Source organism: Rhinolophus sinicus, chromosome 1, assembly GCF_057876585.1.
Source record: "Rhinolophus sinicus isolate RSI-liver-muscle chromosome 1, RSI-T2T, whole genome shotgun sequence".
In the NCBI taxonomy this organism is placed as follows: Eukaryota; Metazoa; Chordata; class Mammalia; order Chiroptera; family Rhinolophidae; genus Rhinolophus; species Rhinolophus sinicus.
In genome coordinates this window covers 113,340,706-113,357,684 of record NC_142501.1, presented here as the reverse complement: position 1 = coordinate 113,357,684, position 16,979 = coordinate 113,340,706, and the positions used below count along the sequence as shown (strand labels likewise).

Below are 16,979 nucleotides of genomic sequence, written 5' to 3'. Positions count from 1 at the left end.
GACAACACCTAGGAATGACATCGGAGGAAGGGCAAGCGAGGCTTGATGGAAATGAAAAGAACTACACACGTGTATGTAAAATTTAAGCTTAAATTTCTAGTATAATATGGTTTTCTGTGCTTTAATAATATAATAGAGTCCAATTGAAATTACCTTTCAAGCTAGCCTTTTAGAGTCACACGGTCATAATTGAATGATATGTATAACATTTGAACTAGTTAGAAAACTTAAAATATTGTTAGCATCTATACATATTCACAGCTCAACTTTATCCTTGAATTGAGGCAAAAAATAATAATAATAAAGTCCTGAATATTGTTTGCTCCTTTAATTTTTATAACTCCCTTACATAACAAAGAAAGTAACATCAAATATTGAATCACGTGATGAGACAGTTGAAATTATGAACCATGTGAAAATGATGGCCACTGATTCGGGCTCACGTGAAAGGAGTCAGTGGTTCAAAATGTGCAGTTCCCTATGGCTTGTCACTAAGGCCAAGGTTAGAGATGGATTCTTCCTTGTGACCTCTGTGTAATGGACGTCTGAGTCTACATTCAGAGAGAGAATGGGGTCATGCAATCAACTCAACTGACTTTTAAGAGAATCACGCTTTCCAGGATGGGACCTTTGGTTATTAGGGCACAAACAATAACTTTCTAATTCCTTTCATTTCAGTGTAGGAAATCAGTAAATGTGACTTAATTTTTGATCTGCTCTTATTAGTGGGTGTTGAATAAGTTAGAATTGGATGCAACAGATAACTATGTCAATGTATAACACTATCATAGTGTATAATTTGTATTAATATGTAGGAATTTACTTCTCTTACTGATTGATGTTAATGATGTGGGCTCCTAATTAAAGTTTGCCTATTCTCCCGTTATTAATCTTTAAAAGATATTCTTAAATTCACTATAGGGGCTCACTATTTAAGATGTGGTGTGGTGAACTATTTTAAGTGAGGAAGCCTCTGTGACATTAAAAATCATTTACTGTTTCATTTTTGGGGTGGGTTTAACATATAAGCGATTGTTTAGTGCAAACGGTGACAAAATTAGTTTTGCGGGTTCATGTTTTTCTTCTAATTTAGACTAAGGCAACTTATTTTTCACTTTCTACTTACAGTCCAATAATTTAGGAATAAGTAAACGTAGATTAAGATTTTTAACAGTTAAATTTTAGTTACATTCTAATTTTTCTTTGTTCCTATTCGATTCTCTAGGTTGTACAAAAGGAAAACGACACGCAGAGGCCACTTTCTCAAGAACAGGACAACAGAATATTAGAAGATGCAATTCTGACCAATTGCCTTCAACAACAAAAGGAGACAAAAATAAATCTTAAGAAAATGAATTCTGAGGTATTTTGTTTAGTTATTTTCAAATATGTGTGTGCGTATTTGTGTATGGACATATTTTGAAAACCAATGTTGTACCTATGGGAATTCTGGAGGATGTTAAAGGTGTGTGTGTGTGTGTGTGTGTGTATTTTAGGGGAAGTGAGATTTTCCGTCCATTGCAATAAATGATATTCTTGACTGAAATCCATTTATGTCCAACAATCAAGTAGTGACGTTCCCAATGTCTCATCTATAGGGGAGGCTTTCAATACTTTTTACATGGATCAATGAGCTTTTTACAATCTCAACTCTATTGCTACTGAGAACAGAAGTTTCAGTTTGAGGCAGGGATTTCATCCCCTTGCTGTGTTAGCAGAGAGGTTAGTTTTCACTTCCACTGATTGTAAGGAGTAGAAGCATAGCCAGGTCAGAGACCGTCTTTTAGATCTCCTTGTCCTGCTTTTGAGAAAAGTAACAATTTGCTCCCAGTAGAGTCCTACTTCAGTACTAGGAACTTTTGAAGATATTGGATGCCACGATACATACTTAGTGATAATTTAGTGGTGAGTATTTTATTCAAAGAAGTCAGTGTATTTTCCCCTATTTCACATTTATTTCTCCTTTCAACATCATGAAAGGGAAATAACACTTATTGCAGCAGCAAATAATCTCACTATTTTCTAAGAAGAGCTCTATAATTTTTAGCTTATTTTCCCTGAGTATTTTGAAATCTAAGGCGTCTTTTGAATTTATATGTTTACACTAGAAGAGCAGCAAGCATACTATTGTAGAGTCCAAAGTCCTGGGGAAAATCCTGACCTTGCTCCTCTTTTTAATCATTCTGTTCGAGATTGTGATAACGAAATGAGTTCATTGATGTATAAAGAAGTGCTTAGCGCAATGCCTAGATTTATCAGTGATTAGTAGATTTAATCTCATAGGTGACTCTGAAAATATTAGAAAAGTAAAATGTATTTTGAGTATTCTTGGAAAAAAAATTCTAGGAAATGTAATCAGTCCAAATATATGCAGAGTGAATACTCTTACTGTGGGATAGGTGTATATTCAGACGGTAACCTCTATTTTAAAATGTAGTCAAACTTCTTACTCTTTTATTTCATGCCTTCTGGGTTTGCTGCCTTTCCAGTTCTGAGACTCTTAAAATTCTCTTATGATTTTAAAATTCTTTTTCACTTTCATGGATTCAGCATCTTACATTAAATTTTTTTTTAACTTTGGGGAATTTATGCTTGTATAAAGTTGGAGGTTTGCATTCAATGTTGCACAAACTGCAGTATCATTTGTACCAACCTAATATTCGCTTAAATACCTATTTTTCAAAAAGTCCTTTTCTTGGAGGTTATAACGTTAGTATTGCTAGCCTGAATTGTTAACTAGGGATTGCATAAAGTGTCCATTAGTTACTAATCATCTTGTTTCCTAACCCCTTCAGCCGACAATTGAAGAGAAAGATCCTGTTCCTGACGAAGCTGTAGGAATGGACGAAGTGCAACCCTTCAGACTAGGTGCACTTTGTAACACCAATTTAATTTTGGGAAGGAGTACGCGAGGACATTTGACATGCGTGCAGTCTTCTCTTCCTCATTCCTTTTTTTCTTTGCTACAAATTTAATTGAAGGATTTGACATAACGTGATGTCATTGTTTGTATGGATGTTTGAGAAGAGGTATTTACAGGAATAAGGAAATGAGATTTTAAAACTGACTTCACTAAGATGTTTCTCCATTTGTTCGATACCCTAATTGTCCCAGTTTGGAATCCCTGTACTTAATAGTGGTTACCACAGGTCAATTATCACCCTGGAAGATTTTTCCAGCATTTTCAAATGGTTCTTTGACTTTTTATGTTAACGCCAGTAAGCCTCAATTGCTACCATGTCAATTGCTTTCTAACTTCACTTCTTCTCTTAGTGTTGTAACACTGATGGTCTTAAGACAACCAGATGTTCTGCTGAGCAGACACTGGCTGTGTGCGTACCTGCGCCTCTGGTGTCTTCGAGTATTAAAAATGGGAGACGTAATTAATAGTAATGAATATTTGACAGACACAATCTTTGCAAACAGGAATTCTGAAGCTTTTGTGCCTTGGGATGCTTTGATGGTATTAAAAATTTTTGAGAATTCCAAAGAACATTTTTAAGTCAGTAGTCTCCACAGATAGTTACAATCTTAGAAATAAAAACCGAACAATTTAAAATACATAACTTTTGATATTGACAAAAAAATTCACACCCCACACCATTTTAACTATTGAGAAGGGAAGCTTTAATCGGAAACACATTATATAACAGAAATTGCTGAGTGACAATAGTTAATTAAACTTACCTACGTGAATGGCAAGTATAGGACACCTAAAATAACATGTACTCTGAAGGAGTAGTGTGTTTGGGAGAAAGAGGGTGTGGGGCTGCTTCTCTGAGGAAGGAAGTTTTACACGATGGTCGACTTTGTGTTATTTTTACCTCCTAATAAATGAAAACTGTATTTTCAGATTCTTCCAGCTGGAATGCTACTTCTTTGACTTTCAATCATGGAACTTCTCAAAGATCCGGGGATTCGAAATTTGGGGATAAACGGCCATTTGCCACACACTCAAGGAGCAAACCTCTGTCAGCATCCACAGAGTTTGGACAGATGACCGTAATAGACAAACGAAAGACTCAGATTGGAGGTGTGTTTTTCTTACGTACTTCTACGCAACATGAATTGCGTGAATCACAGCTACAAGATAACAGAGAAAGCAAAGAAGGAAATACAAAAACAGAGAGTTCAACCCTAGCCTACCTCTGTGTAGGTTGATCGTAGTTCTGAATTTCCCACAGTCATTTTGTAGCAAAATGTGCTTTATGTTTACTCTGTTTAGGCAAGTTACAGCCAAATAGAATACCTTTTAGCGAGACATTGGCATTCTTCCTCAATCACGGTAACATAAGGAAATAAGAAAGGGAATAAGGAGAAAGTATGATTCCATTTAGACTAGTATTTAGCGTACACTGGGGAGTATGTATGTATAACTATACACATATATAGGTACATACATACATACATATACGTGTATATGTGTATGTATGTATGTGTGTATATATATATATATATATATGTATATATATATATATATATATATATTTTTATATACACACAGATGTATAGCAGGGGAAGTAAAAGCGCTTCACGTATAAATTGCCCACCACTTGTATCATTAATATTCACCCTACTATAGCCTTCAGGGGTTGCCCCAAAGAAGTATTTTTATATCACTTCAATCTGACGCTTTCAAAGTTCTGTGTTTTTCTGTTGTGTATTTACAATGTATTTGAATTTTTTCTTTAACAGTGGATGAGTGTTCTAAATGTGACCCTGCGAGCAGGTAGGATTTTATGGATTTCTAAAATTGCATGTTAACTAAGAGACTGCAGAGAGAAGCCAGTAAGCTTTAATGAGTGTTCTGCTCTGGATTAGGCCCTGTACTATGTGCCTAACACTGGTTCTCTCAGGTCGTCGGCACAGTAACTTTGCAAAGTAGCTGTGCTGTTCGGCCTAGTTTGTATTCATTACACGTGTGTGGTTCTGGGAGGTGGATTAATTGACCCCTGGTACCATAGTTACAAGTGGCTGACCCGTGATGTGACCTTCGGCCTGCTTGGCTTCCCAAGTCCCTTCTCTTGTCCCTCAGCCTGTACTGAGAAGTGCCTGGACGGGTCTGGATTCAAGGTTCAGGTGCAAGTCAGGTGGACTCAGAGAGTCCCGTTTAGTGACGTGTTAACACTGATGGAGAAGTGTCCTCCCAAGCCCAGTGAGCGCAAGCTCTTGTGTTAATGTACTCCACAATTGCAGCAGTCACGAGAACCTTGTTTTCACCATCAGTGTTTAAGGCAGATCTCAGTTCGCTGTGGCCACAGAACCACAGGTTGTGCATAAGCAAGACCTAATCAGGCAAGTGTTTTCAGGTATAATGCGATGTAGCCTTCTTGGGACGAATCGTTGTTCTGTAAGTGAAGAACATGTATGTATAGATCATGTTGTGTTACTGCAGCACAAATTGAGATGATATTTCCAATTGATTTCTCTACTTACTGATGTCTCAGCCTGTGTTTCTCTTCTGGCTAATACCTTTCCCTTGTTCTAGGAAGTTTTTTTCTTTTTTTCCAGAGTCTCTCTTCTTTCTTCGATGACTTTCCATGATTTTTTACCTTTTTCACTGCTTTTCTCAGGGTTTTTTGTTGCTGTTGTTCTGTTGTTGTTTTTCCACTTCTGCCAGCTAAGTGTTCTCCGTTTTTCTAGAGAGAATCGAAAGTCCATAGAATTCCAGGTGTTGAAGGAATGTTAGCAATTAATTAATTCAAAACACCCCCTAGTACTTCATGCTGCCATTAATGTTTTGGTCAAGTGGTTGATCTCATGAGGAGTTTGAACTCAAAGAGATTATGTGACTTACTTGAGTACAGTGAGTGATGAAATGAGATGAAGTGTAGGTTTCTAAGTCCAGTACGCTTCCTTCTTTATCATCCTTTGGGTGAGTGTTTTAATTATGGAAAGGAATGGAATTAGCAGCGGAATCCAAGTTTCAATAGGACCAACACTGGGTTGGAGTAGGAGTAAGGATTTTAGAATAGAGATCAGAGATCAGATAGGGGAAAAGAGATCAGAATAGTAGGGTATGACAAGATAAAGAGAAATTACAAGAAAGAAGGAAAGAGGATGTTGGTAGTTGTCTAAAAAAGCAGATTAAAGTAAGGGGTTCAAGGGCGTCCTGAACAGGTTGCTGCTTTTTTGTTTGTTGAATTGGAGGAACCAGCATTCTTTAAGATTTGTATGAAAACATATTAAACCTTTCAGCCTCTGGAAACATTCTCTTTATAGCAAGTAGGAATATGGTATCATCCACCAGCACCCGAAATTACAGAGCGGGTCCCCTCGAGTCCAAAGGCACTGCAGATTGCTGAACTCTATAGACCCATGGCCCACCGCAAGTGTTTCGTCACCTCCACCTCTTTTCCCGATGCACTGATGTCCTTCCCATGGATATGGAGGGTTGGGCAGAGATAGGACTGATTGTGAAAACAGTAATGGAGTTGGGTAGGTGGTAACATGACTGTGTTGGGAGTGGATGACTGAGGCTCCACTTAGCTTATTTTCCAGGAACAGGGAAATGGACAACTCCTACTGTGGGTCATTTGAGCCCATCCTTGTTTCAGGAGTCTATGCCTTCTTAGGCTGAAGTTTTCAAGGTTGGAGATTGCCAGGAAGCTGTGAGGACAAGTGGTCTGGGAGTGGGGAGGCTAAGAACATACATATTTGTTCTTTGACTGTTGTACGTGTAACTTGCAAACATTTCACACATTTCAGGGAACTGATTGTAGTGTTTCAGGGTGAAAGGAATGAATGGCGCGATTTAATAACTGCTTTCTACGTTAAAGAAGCAAGACTGCCATTTTTCTCACACAGATTAATCTTTGAACCAGGGACAGACCATGGAGAAGGGTCAGTGTATCTTTCTAACTTGATTTAGCTCACTGCTTTTGTCCCAGTTCAGGTTCCATTTATGTCAGCTATTATTTGCGTTTTGAATTCAGCCTTCAGGACTTTTGGTGAAAACAACATACTCTCAGGTGTTGCCAACATATTGGCTGTCATTCTCTGTTACGGAAACTTAGAGTGTATCTTCATTAAATATTGCATGAGTTGGGAGTGGTGGAGGCAGAAATAGGTAGCTAAGAGCTTTTCTAGCATATCATCTAATTTTTAATTATATCAAGAGACTATATTTCATATGCAGATAGCTGACCTTTTACTCCTTTTGTTGTTGTTGTTGCTTTTGTCAAGAAATGAATTCACTTGTTTTTGTTATCTTTACCCTAAAGTCTTTCCCGCGAAACTGGCAATAAAGATTCATGGCCTATATCAGAGGAATGGCTCTTCGATGTTAATACCAAGGTAAAAGGCTCCTGTGTGAAATTAACTGTTTTGCTCTGAATTTAGTTTTGTGTAGCAATGACTTGTAAAATTTAGTTGTGGGCTACCTATCATTGTTCTATGTTTGTCATGGAAAATTCCTCAGCATGAACCATTTTATAACATGTGACCATTTGATGCTGCATTGTTTTGTTGTTGTTTTTTTAACTTCAGTAAGTATCAAAGATGGGGGCTGAGAAAAAGAAGGGCTGGGAAATGTATAGTGATAGTAAAATTCGATAGGGAGTTTTCCCACCGTGACGGAGCTATGCAATTTGGGTAACGGTAAGGATTCTCAATGTGACTTTTACGTTATACCAGCATGACTTTTATCATACTCGTGCCTGAATGAAATCTTGAATGGATTCACGTACTCATTGTAATAGTCATGAACTCTTCCTGGTACCTTTCAGTTTTAAAACTAGATAGTATATGACATATGGTTTTATTTTATTACGCTTTGTATGTTGGTATGGTATACTTGTTAGGAGGGAGTGTTTTCTTCATTTCATTTTTTTTTCACTTACATTCCGTTGACAATCCGTATTATTTTATATTAGTTTCCGGTATACTAGGTTCATCATTTAGACTTAATAATTGTAGAATTTTTGAAAGTTTAGAATTCATGTTCTCTATCTCAAAACTCGTATAACAAAAGGATTCCACTATATTCTAAATCATTGCTTTGGGAATATATTTAAATATCTTCATCTAATTGAAGAGTACATGTTTTGCATAAAATAATAACCAATTTGAAAAACAGAGATCTTTTTTTTTTCAAGTTTTGTGTTTTAATGGCGTATTTGATTACATGGTATTTGATCCGTGGGCTCCTCGACCCATATATGCAATAGTGACACAGATTTTCATTCAACTGATATTCTGACATACTCCATCGTCAAATCAACACTTGTTGAGTACCTATTCTGTAACAAGCACGATCTCATTTACTTCTCAGAATAGCCTTGGCAAAGAAGGGAATCCTCATCTTCAGAGATAAGGAAGTGGAGACCAAGTCAGTCTAGGTAGCATGTGTTGCAGTAGCCAGGGAGAACGTTGAGGGTTTGATCCAAAATGCACTTGGCTCCAAAGCTCATGATACTCTTGTCTGCTCCCTATAAAACGTGTCCGTGAGGTCCTATGCCCATTGTCCATGACGCATTGACCAAAGTAAAGAAAGGATCCGTGTCTGCAAAAGACAGGATGCTTTCTTTACTCTGGTCAAAAGCAGAGATTCTTAAAAATCGTGTAATAAAATATCAAGCTTCAGAAAGTTTTTAGTTTTGTTTTTTAAATGTAAAATGTTTCATTTCTGTTACAGTTGACATTCAATATGATGTCAGCCTCAGGTGTACAGCATAGTGGTTAGGCATTTATATAATGTGTAAACTGGTACTCCGATTAGTGTGGAATCCCTGACACCATACTTAGTTATTACAATGTTATTTCCTGTATTCTGTGTGCTGTCCTTGACAGCTACATGACTGTTTTATGACTGCCAATGTGTACTTCTTAATCCTTTTACCTTTTCAAGTTGCTCCCCAACACTCTTCCCTCTGGGCAATGATCAGTTAGTTCTCTGCATCTATGAGTTTGTTTCTTTTTTCTATGTTCATTTATGTTTTTATTTATTTTTACATATCACCGATAAGTGAAACCATGTGGTATTTGCGTTTCTCTGTCTAACTTATTTCACTTCGAATAATACCCTGTAGGTGCACGCACCTTGTCACAAATGGTAAGATTTTATTCTTTGTTACAGCCAAGTAGTATGTTGTTGTATATATGTAGCACTTCTTGTTTATCCAAGACGATGGATACTTCGGTTGCTTCTTTATCTGGAGTATTGTAAATAATGCGACAAGGACCATACAGATGCATACATGTTTTCAAAGGAGTGTTTTGGATTTCTGCGGAGAAAAACTCAGAAGTGGGATTGCTGTGCCACATGGTAGTTCTATTTTCAAATTCTTGAGGAACTTCCATATTGTTTTCCATTGTGGCTGGCCGGATTTGCGGTCATACCAACAGTGCACGGGGGTTCCCTTCACATCCTCACCAACACTTGTTGTTTGTTGATTTATTGATGATGGCGATTCAGACAGTTGTGAGGTGATAGCTGATTGTGTATTTAATTTGCATTGCTCTAATGATTAGTGCACTGAGCATGGTGTCGTATGTCTCTTGGCTATCTGTGTGAGCTCTTTGGAGAAAAGTCTATTCAGGTACTCTTCTGATTTTGTAATTGCATTGTTTGTCTTTCGGTGTTACGTTTTCTGAGTTCCTTATATGTTTTGGATATCAACCCTTTCTCTGATATATGATTGGCAAATATCTTCTCCCATTCGTCCGGTCGTGTTTTCATTTTGTTGATGGTTTCTATTGCTGTGCAAAACTGTTTCAGTTTGATGTCATATATATGGGTCTTGAAGTCCTATCCATTCAGCCACGTTAGGTCCTCACTGGAGCATGTAACGTATTTGTATTTAAAGTAATTGTTATACGTATGTAATTATTGCCATTTTATTATCCATATTTCTTCTCCTCCTCTTCGTCCTCATTCTCCTGTTTCTCCTCCTCCTCCTCTTTCTTTTCTTCCTTCTTCTCCTTCTTCTCTTTCTCTTCCTCCTCTTTCTCCTCCTCCTCCTCCTTCTCCTTCTTCTTCTGTATCTTGTTCTTTTTTCAAGTTGTCGTTTCACATTTCTTGTAATATTGGTTTGTTGGTGCTGAACGCCATCATCTTTTTCTCTGGCAAGTCTTTACCTCTCCATTGATTCTAAATGAGAGCCTTGCCAGATACAGTAATAGTAATCTTGGTTGTAGATTATAGCTTTTCATCACTTTCAATATTTCTTGCCAATCTCTTCTGACTTGCAGATTTTCTCTTGAGAGATCACCTGACAGTCTTATGCGATCTCCATTGTACGTGACTAACTACTTTTCTCTTGATGGTTTTAATATTCTCTCCGTGTCCTAACCGTTTGGAATTTTAATTATGATATGTTTTGGTGTGGGCCTATTTGGGTTCATTTTGTTTGGAACTTTTGTGTTTCCTACGCTTGTGTGTCTATTTCCTTCTCCAGGTTAGGAAAGGTTTCCATCATTATGTATTCTGATAGGTTTTCTTTCTTTTTTTAATTTATTGCGGTGACAATTGTCAGTAAAATTACATGGATTTCAGGAGTACAATTCCGTATTACATCACGTATAAATCCCATTGTGTGTTCACCACCCAGAGTCAGTTCTCCTTCCATCAGCATATATTTGATCCCCCTTACCCTCTCCTCCCAACCCCCACCCCCTTACCCTCTGGTAACCACTAAACTATTGTCTGTGTCTATGAGTTTTTGTTTCTCATTTGTTTTTCTTGTTCTTTTGTTGTTTTTGGTTTATATACCACATATCAGTGAAATCATATGGTTCTCTGCTTTTTCTGTCTGACTTATTCGCTTAACATTATACTCTCAAGATCCATCCATGTTGTCACAAATGTTCCTATATCATCTTTTCTTACCGCTGAATAGTATTCCATTGTGTATATATACCACAACTTCTTTATCCATTCATCTATTGAAGGACATTTTGGTTGTTTCCATGCCTTAGCCACCGTAAACAAAGCGGCAGTGAACACTGGGGCACACGTGTCTTTATGTATAAATGTTCTCAGATTTTTGGGGTAGATACCCAGGAGAGGGATTCCTGGGTCGTACGGTAATTCTATTCATAATTTTTTGAGGAACCTCCACACTGCCTTCCATAACGGCTGCACCAGTCTGCATTCCCACCAACAGTGTATGAGGGTTCCTTTTTCTCCACAGCCTCTCCAACACTTGTTAGTGTTTGACTTGCTGATGATAGCCATTCGGACTGAAAGAAATTGAAGAAGGCACAAAGAAATGGAAAGACATTCCGTGCTCATGGATTGGAAGAATCAACATAGTTAAAATGGCCATATTACCCAAAGCAATATACAGATTTAATGCAATCCCCATCAAAATCCCAATGGCATTTTTAAAGAAATAGAACAAAAATATCATCAGATTTGTTTGGAACCACAAAAGACCCCGAATAGCCAAAGCAATCTTAAGAAAAAAGAACAATACTAGAGGTAAGACACGCCCTGACTTTAGCTTGTACTACAGGGCTACAATCATCAAAACAGCATGGTCTTGGCAGGAAAACAGACACAGAGACCAACGGAATAGACTTGAGAACGCAGAAATAAAACCACTTAAATGTGGACAGACAATTTTGACAAAGAAGCTAAAAACATCCAATAGAGGAAAGACAGCCTCTTCAATAAGTGGTGCTGGGAGAATTGGATAGCCACGTGCGAAAGAATGAAACTGCACTGCTATCTGTCACCATGTACCAAAATTAATTCAAAATGGATCAAAGACTTAAGCATAAGACCTGACACAATAAACTGCATAGAAAAAAACATAGGTACTAAACTTATGGACCTTGGGTTCAAAGAGCATTTTATGAATTTGACTCCAAAGGCAAGGGAAGTAAAAGCTAAAATAAACGAATGGCACTATATGAAACTTAAAAGCTTCTGCACAGCAAAAGAAACCATCGACAAAATAAAGAGGCAACCAACTGAATGGCAGAAGATTTCTGCAAACAGTGCCTCCGATAAGGGACTAATCTCCAAAATATTCAAAGAACTCATGAAACTCAACAACCACTAGGTTTTCAATTCGTGCTCTCTCTCCTTCTTCTCCTTTCGATAGCCTTACGAATGTTGTTACACTTGATATTGTCCCAGACATCCCTGAAAGTATTTTCTGTTTTATTTATTTTTTATTTATGTTCATTTTTTTTCTGTTCTGATTGGGTGTTTTCTGCTACCTTGTCTACCAAATCACTATTGGAACCTCTGCTTCACCAAATGTGCTGCTGATTCCATCTATAAATTATTCATTTTAATACTGTATTTTTCATTTCAGACTTTTTTTTTTAAGGATTTCTATGTCTTTTTTATATTTGCTGTCTCTCTGTTGAAGTTTTACTTACTTTATGGATTCTTCCCCTAATTTCATCTCACATCCTTATAACTAGTGTTTTAAACTCTGTATCTGGTATGTGTCCATTTGGTTTACCTCTTTTTCTAGAGTTTTGTCCTGTTCTTTCATTAGGGAAATGTTTCTTTCTCCCTTGTTTGTTCACTGCCTCTCTGTGTGTGTTTCTATGTATTATGTAGATCTGCTAATTCTCCTCATCTTGGCAGCATTGGCTCATATAACAGGTGTCCTGTGTGTCGGGTGGTACAACCTCCCTGGTCACCGGAGCCAGGAGTTCCAGAAGCTCGTGTGGGTGGTGTGTGCCCTCCTGTTGTACTTGAGCCATATTGCTGTTGGCGCATCAGTGTGTGGAATGGACGCTCAGGACGACTGGCTGTGACTACAGTAGATGAGCTGATGTGTGTGGGCTGACGTCACAGAGTGGGATCGGCTGTAGCAGGGCTCCGGTGTCTGCTCAGTCCATGGCTTGGGCGTGCCATTTGTGGAGCTAATTGGGTGTCGTTCTGGTGTTGCTGAAGCTGATCACCAGGTGTGTTGGATTTGGGGCCTCTTGGGAGGGGCTGTGGGGCAGGCCCAGGTCAGCTGCTGCTTGTGCCCAACCCGGAGCACCCAGTGGAAGCCAGAAAGTGACCTACTTTTGGTAGCTGCCTTTGTGGGTTTGGAGGCCCCTGGGAAAGGCTATGCTGTGACGCAAGACAGGATGATACATAGGATACTAGAAAGAAACGGAGGTCCTCAATAGCATAAGTTGCGGCCTTATTGACTGTCTTAAAACAGAATTGTGATGATGCAACACCTCTGCTTACTGGGTGACTCCCCAGTATGTGAGGGTAAAATTCATATGCTAGCATGACACGTGCCTTCTTTGATTTGGTTCTGAAACGGCAGCGGTATCTCCATCCCATTCTCAGTGTTCCAGGCTTACCCCATCCCTTTGCGGCCCTCACTTGCAACATGTTGTTTCATCCTCAGGCTTTTGCTCCCTCTGCCCTTCTGGATTCCCCTTCATGCCTTCCCTCAGCACCTCGTATAACTGTCGAGATGCAGCCCTATCTTTGCCGCATCTGCTGAGCTCGCCTGGTACAACTGATTGTTGTCTCTTGTATGATCTAACTGTACTTTATTCACTTCAGGTGTACAAGTAGCGAGCGGTACTTTTCTGTTCTTATTTTTTCATGTATTATAATATCTCTACTCCTACTAGAATGTAGGACAAAATGTTTCATTTGTATTTCCAGCTTCCCCTGGGTCTGTGCCTATGATTTGTTGCCTACAGTAAAGTTTTCTTGTCCCACCGATGGATGGACTGAGTGAGTGAGTGAACGAGTAAATGAATATGATGTTTTCTGAAGTTGGGTTTTTCTTTCTTTTTGTTTTCTTTACTAGAAAGAAGCAACCAAGCCGGCAATTGGAAAAAGAGAAAATCGTGTCGCTATTATTGAAAGTGCTCCACAAGACCAAACAAGCAATGGTAATTTGACTTGTGTTGACAGTGCACACCAGGATAATATACGTGGTAATTTAGTGACTATCTATGAATTCTTTCTAGCTTAAGCTCTGCTATAAACAAATCTAACATGTGTCGACCCACATGTGATATTCACTTCTTTTAAGCATTCTTTCCTATCTTTTTTTGCAAAAGTATCCCCACTATTAACAACTGCTTCTTCTTGCAAACGCTTCCACCCCCTGAAATTCTTTTCTGCTATTACTTTTATGGAAATAAGCATGACTGAATGTGTATTTAAAATGCACAGTAATATACGTTCACATTAATGTACCTGTGACTCCATTTTATAGTTAAAAAGTCATCATTAGGATTAGGACAAGATGAAGATGAAGAATCACCTTGGGATTCTGAGGTACTGTCTTTCAGAATTATTATTATTATCAATGTTATTTACAAAATCACCATTCTGTGATGTTAAAACGAAAAGGGTGTGCTTTGACTTTACTTTCTCACCTCTGCATTTCCCCATACAAATCATTTTTTGATGGTTTATCCTATAATTAATAAACTAGCTATGTGGTTAATCTAATAAGACAGCGTAGTACAATTCTGCTAACTTGCAAGTTTCACTTTAGGAAGTCAGTGCAGAATAGTATAAAACACGTAGGCTTCCAAGTCTTAAGGAGTCAGTTTGGGATCTGAAGTGAAGTTTACCTAAAAGGTAAAGAATTATTCCAGCTCGACCTATACCCAAATGCATGACTCTGTGGTTTTTGTAGATGTGGAAATGTCCTAATGAGTTTCAGAAAGAAAGAGTTTGGATTGTAGGGTGTTTTTATAATTTGGAACTTGAGAAGATAATGCCTGGGACACCAAAGTATTATTATATTTGTATTGTCAAATAGATCTGCAAGGAACTTTTCTATGGTAGGAAAAGCATGGTTAATACTACTAATATGTTGGATTACACTAACAACAATTTGGCTGAGCGCTGCTTTACTATGTAACAACTGTCTCGTTCAGTTAAAACAGCAGGCATTGAGTCACTTGATGGCAACTGTACTTGCAGTAATGGAAGTACAGTGTAATGATGAGCCAATGTGAGGTGACAGCTGTGGAAAGAGACAGGAGGAGTGTGATCTTCTGATATAGGCAACTGCTGCCTCCTGGCACAGACACTGCGTTTGACGATAAGAACGCAGTAGAATCCTGCATGGGTCACTTGCTAGCTGTGGGGTCTTGGGGCAACTCCTTCTTAACCTGTCGGATGTCAGTGCCCTCATTTGTCATAATGGTACTAATGACTACCTTTGAGGTATGTGGAATGCACAAATGTGGTAACAAATGTGAAAACACTTCGAAAACTGTAAAGGGTGCTATAGAATGTAAAACACAATGATCACAGTGAGATGCAGCGACTTATTAAATATCGGGGACACTTTTTGTAAACCTGTAGGACAATCAAATGGCAGTAGTGTCAAGAACAGAGTGGAAAAGTTAGAAGGGGCACGTGGATTTCTCACCTGGGGGATGTTAAGTTTCAGAGACTGTGATTGGCAATACCCTGTAGATGTGTAGTGTTTTGGTACTTGAGGCTTTGTTGGTGCGAGCTGAATGTTTTCACCTTGAGTAAATTTCTAGTTGGATACCAGCTGTGTGCTGGGCAGTTAGACACTGACTGGAGAAGTTCAGGGGACAGCTGTAGCTGTACAAGCAGAAAAACAAGTGAACGACAGTCCATTATAAGTCACTATATCTGCGTCATTTAAGCAGAATGGAGAATGCTGGGTTAAAGAATATTGTCGGGGGTCGGGCATGATTGTAGTTGGAATAGGAGTGGGAGTGGAATATCAGTGGTCAGGAAAGATCTTTGTGAGTGTGACAAAAACTGCCAAGTGAAGCATGAGAAGGAGCCAGTCGTGTGAAGATCTAGAAGCAAAACCTGCTGGACAGAGACTGCAATGGATCGCATCTGTCCATCATTGTATTCTAACGTCTTGGAATGGCCAGGAAGAGGAAGTGGGGTAACCATCATCAACCCATTTTTATACTTGTTGTTCTGTGTGGGAAAGAAGTAAAATGTGCATGGTAAGTGTCTGGTACATTTTAGATGATTATAATAAGTAAATGTTCTTATTTTTCCCTGATTACAAATTATTATACTTTTTTGAAAAGTTGCATAACTATATATACCATTTTTCCTATTATTTATTGACACATAATATAATGAAAAGTTTTTCTTATCTCTTTGCCACTTGGGTCAATGATTTTTTCTATCAAAATTTTTGTCAAATAACAGTTCGGTTTCTCCTAGCTCTTGTGGACCTAGATGAAGTAGGTTCTAAAATGTTCTGTTTAGACTCAGCTGGACATACACCAAGGTTTCTTACCATGTCAAGCAAGTATCTTGTTTTAGCACTAAAAAACAAAGCTGTGATTAGAAATATGTAACGGTTATATCAAGTGCACTTATCAAAGTATTAGGTTGTTGCGAAAGTAATTGGGGTTTCAAAGGTAAAGAACAAATTGCAAAATTGCAATTACATTTGCACCAACCTAATATTTCCTTAGATACATATTTTTCAAAAAATGCTTTTCTTGGAGGTAAGAACTTTAACATTTTCATCCTGAATTATTAACTAGAGATGGTATGAAGTGTCCATGAGTTACTAATCATCTTGTTTCCTAACCCCTTCAGACCAGCATTGAAGTGGAAGATCCTGTTCCTGAGGAAGCTGTAGGAAAGTACGGTGCGCAACCCTGCAGACCAGGTGCACTTTGTAACACCAATTTAATTTTGGGAAGCAGTACGCGCGGACATTTGGCATGCGTGCAATCTTCTCTTCCTCATTCCTTTTTTTTGTTACAAATTTAATTGAAGGATTTGACATAAGTAACGTGATGTCATTGTTGCTATCGAAGTTTGAGAGAAAAGACATCGACAGGACTAAGAAAATGAGATTTTAAAAGTGTGACTTCACTAAAATGTTTCTCCTCTTGTTTCGATACCCCAAAAAGTCCCAGTTTGGAACCCCTGTGCTTATTAGGGGTTCTCAGGGGTTAATTATCACACTGGAAGATATTTCCAGGGTTTCCAAATGGTTATTTGAATTTTGACGTTTGCCCAGAGTAAGCCTCAGTCGCTACCATGTCAATTGCGTTTTAACTTTACTTCCTCTTAGTGTTGT

The 16,979-nt window shown here is 38.3% G+C and overlaps 1 protein-coding gene across 1 annotated transcript in view; it reads left to right on the top strand.

Annotated features, from left to right (window-relative positions):
- Positions 1 to 15,294: 15,294 nt before the first annotated feature.
- The window catches only part of LOC148759197 (uncharacterized), a 160,375-nt gene continuing 158,690 nt past the window's right edge, over positions 15,295 to 16,979 (top strand). The window contains exon 1 of the mRNA XM_088793368.1: positions 15,295 to 16,562. The gene's annotated coding sequence lies outside the window, so the exon portion shown is untranslated. The remainder of the gene's footprint in view (positions 16,563 to 16,979) is intronic.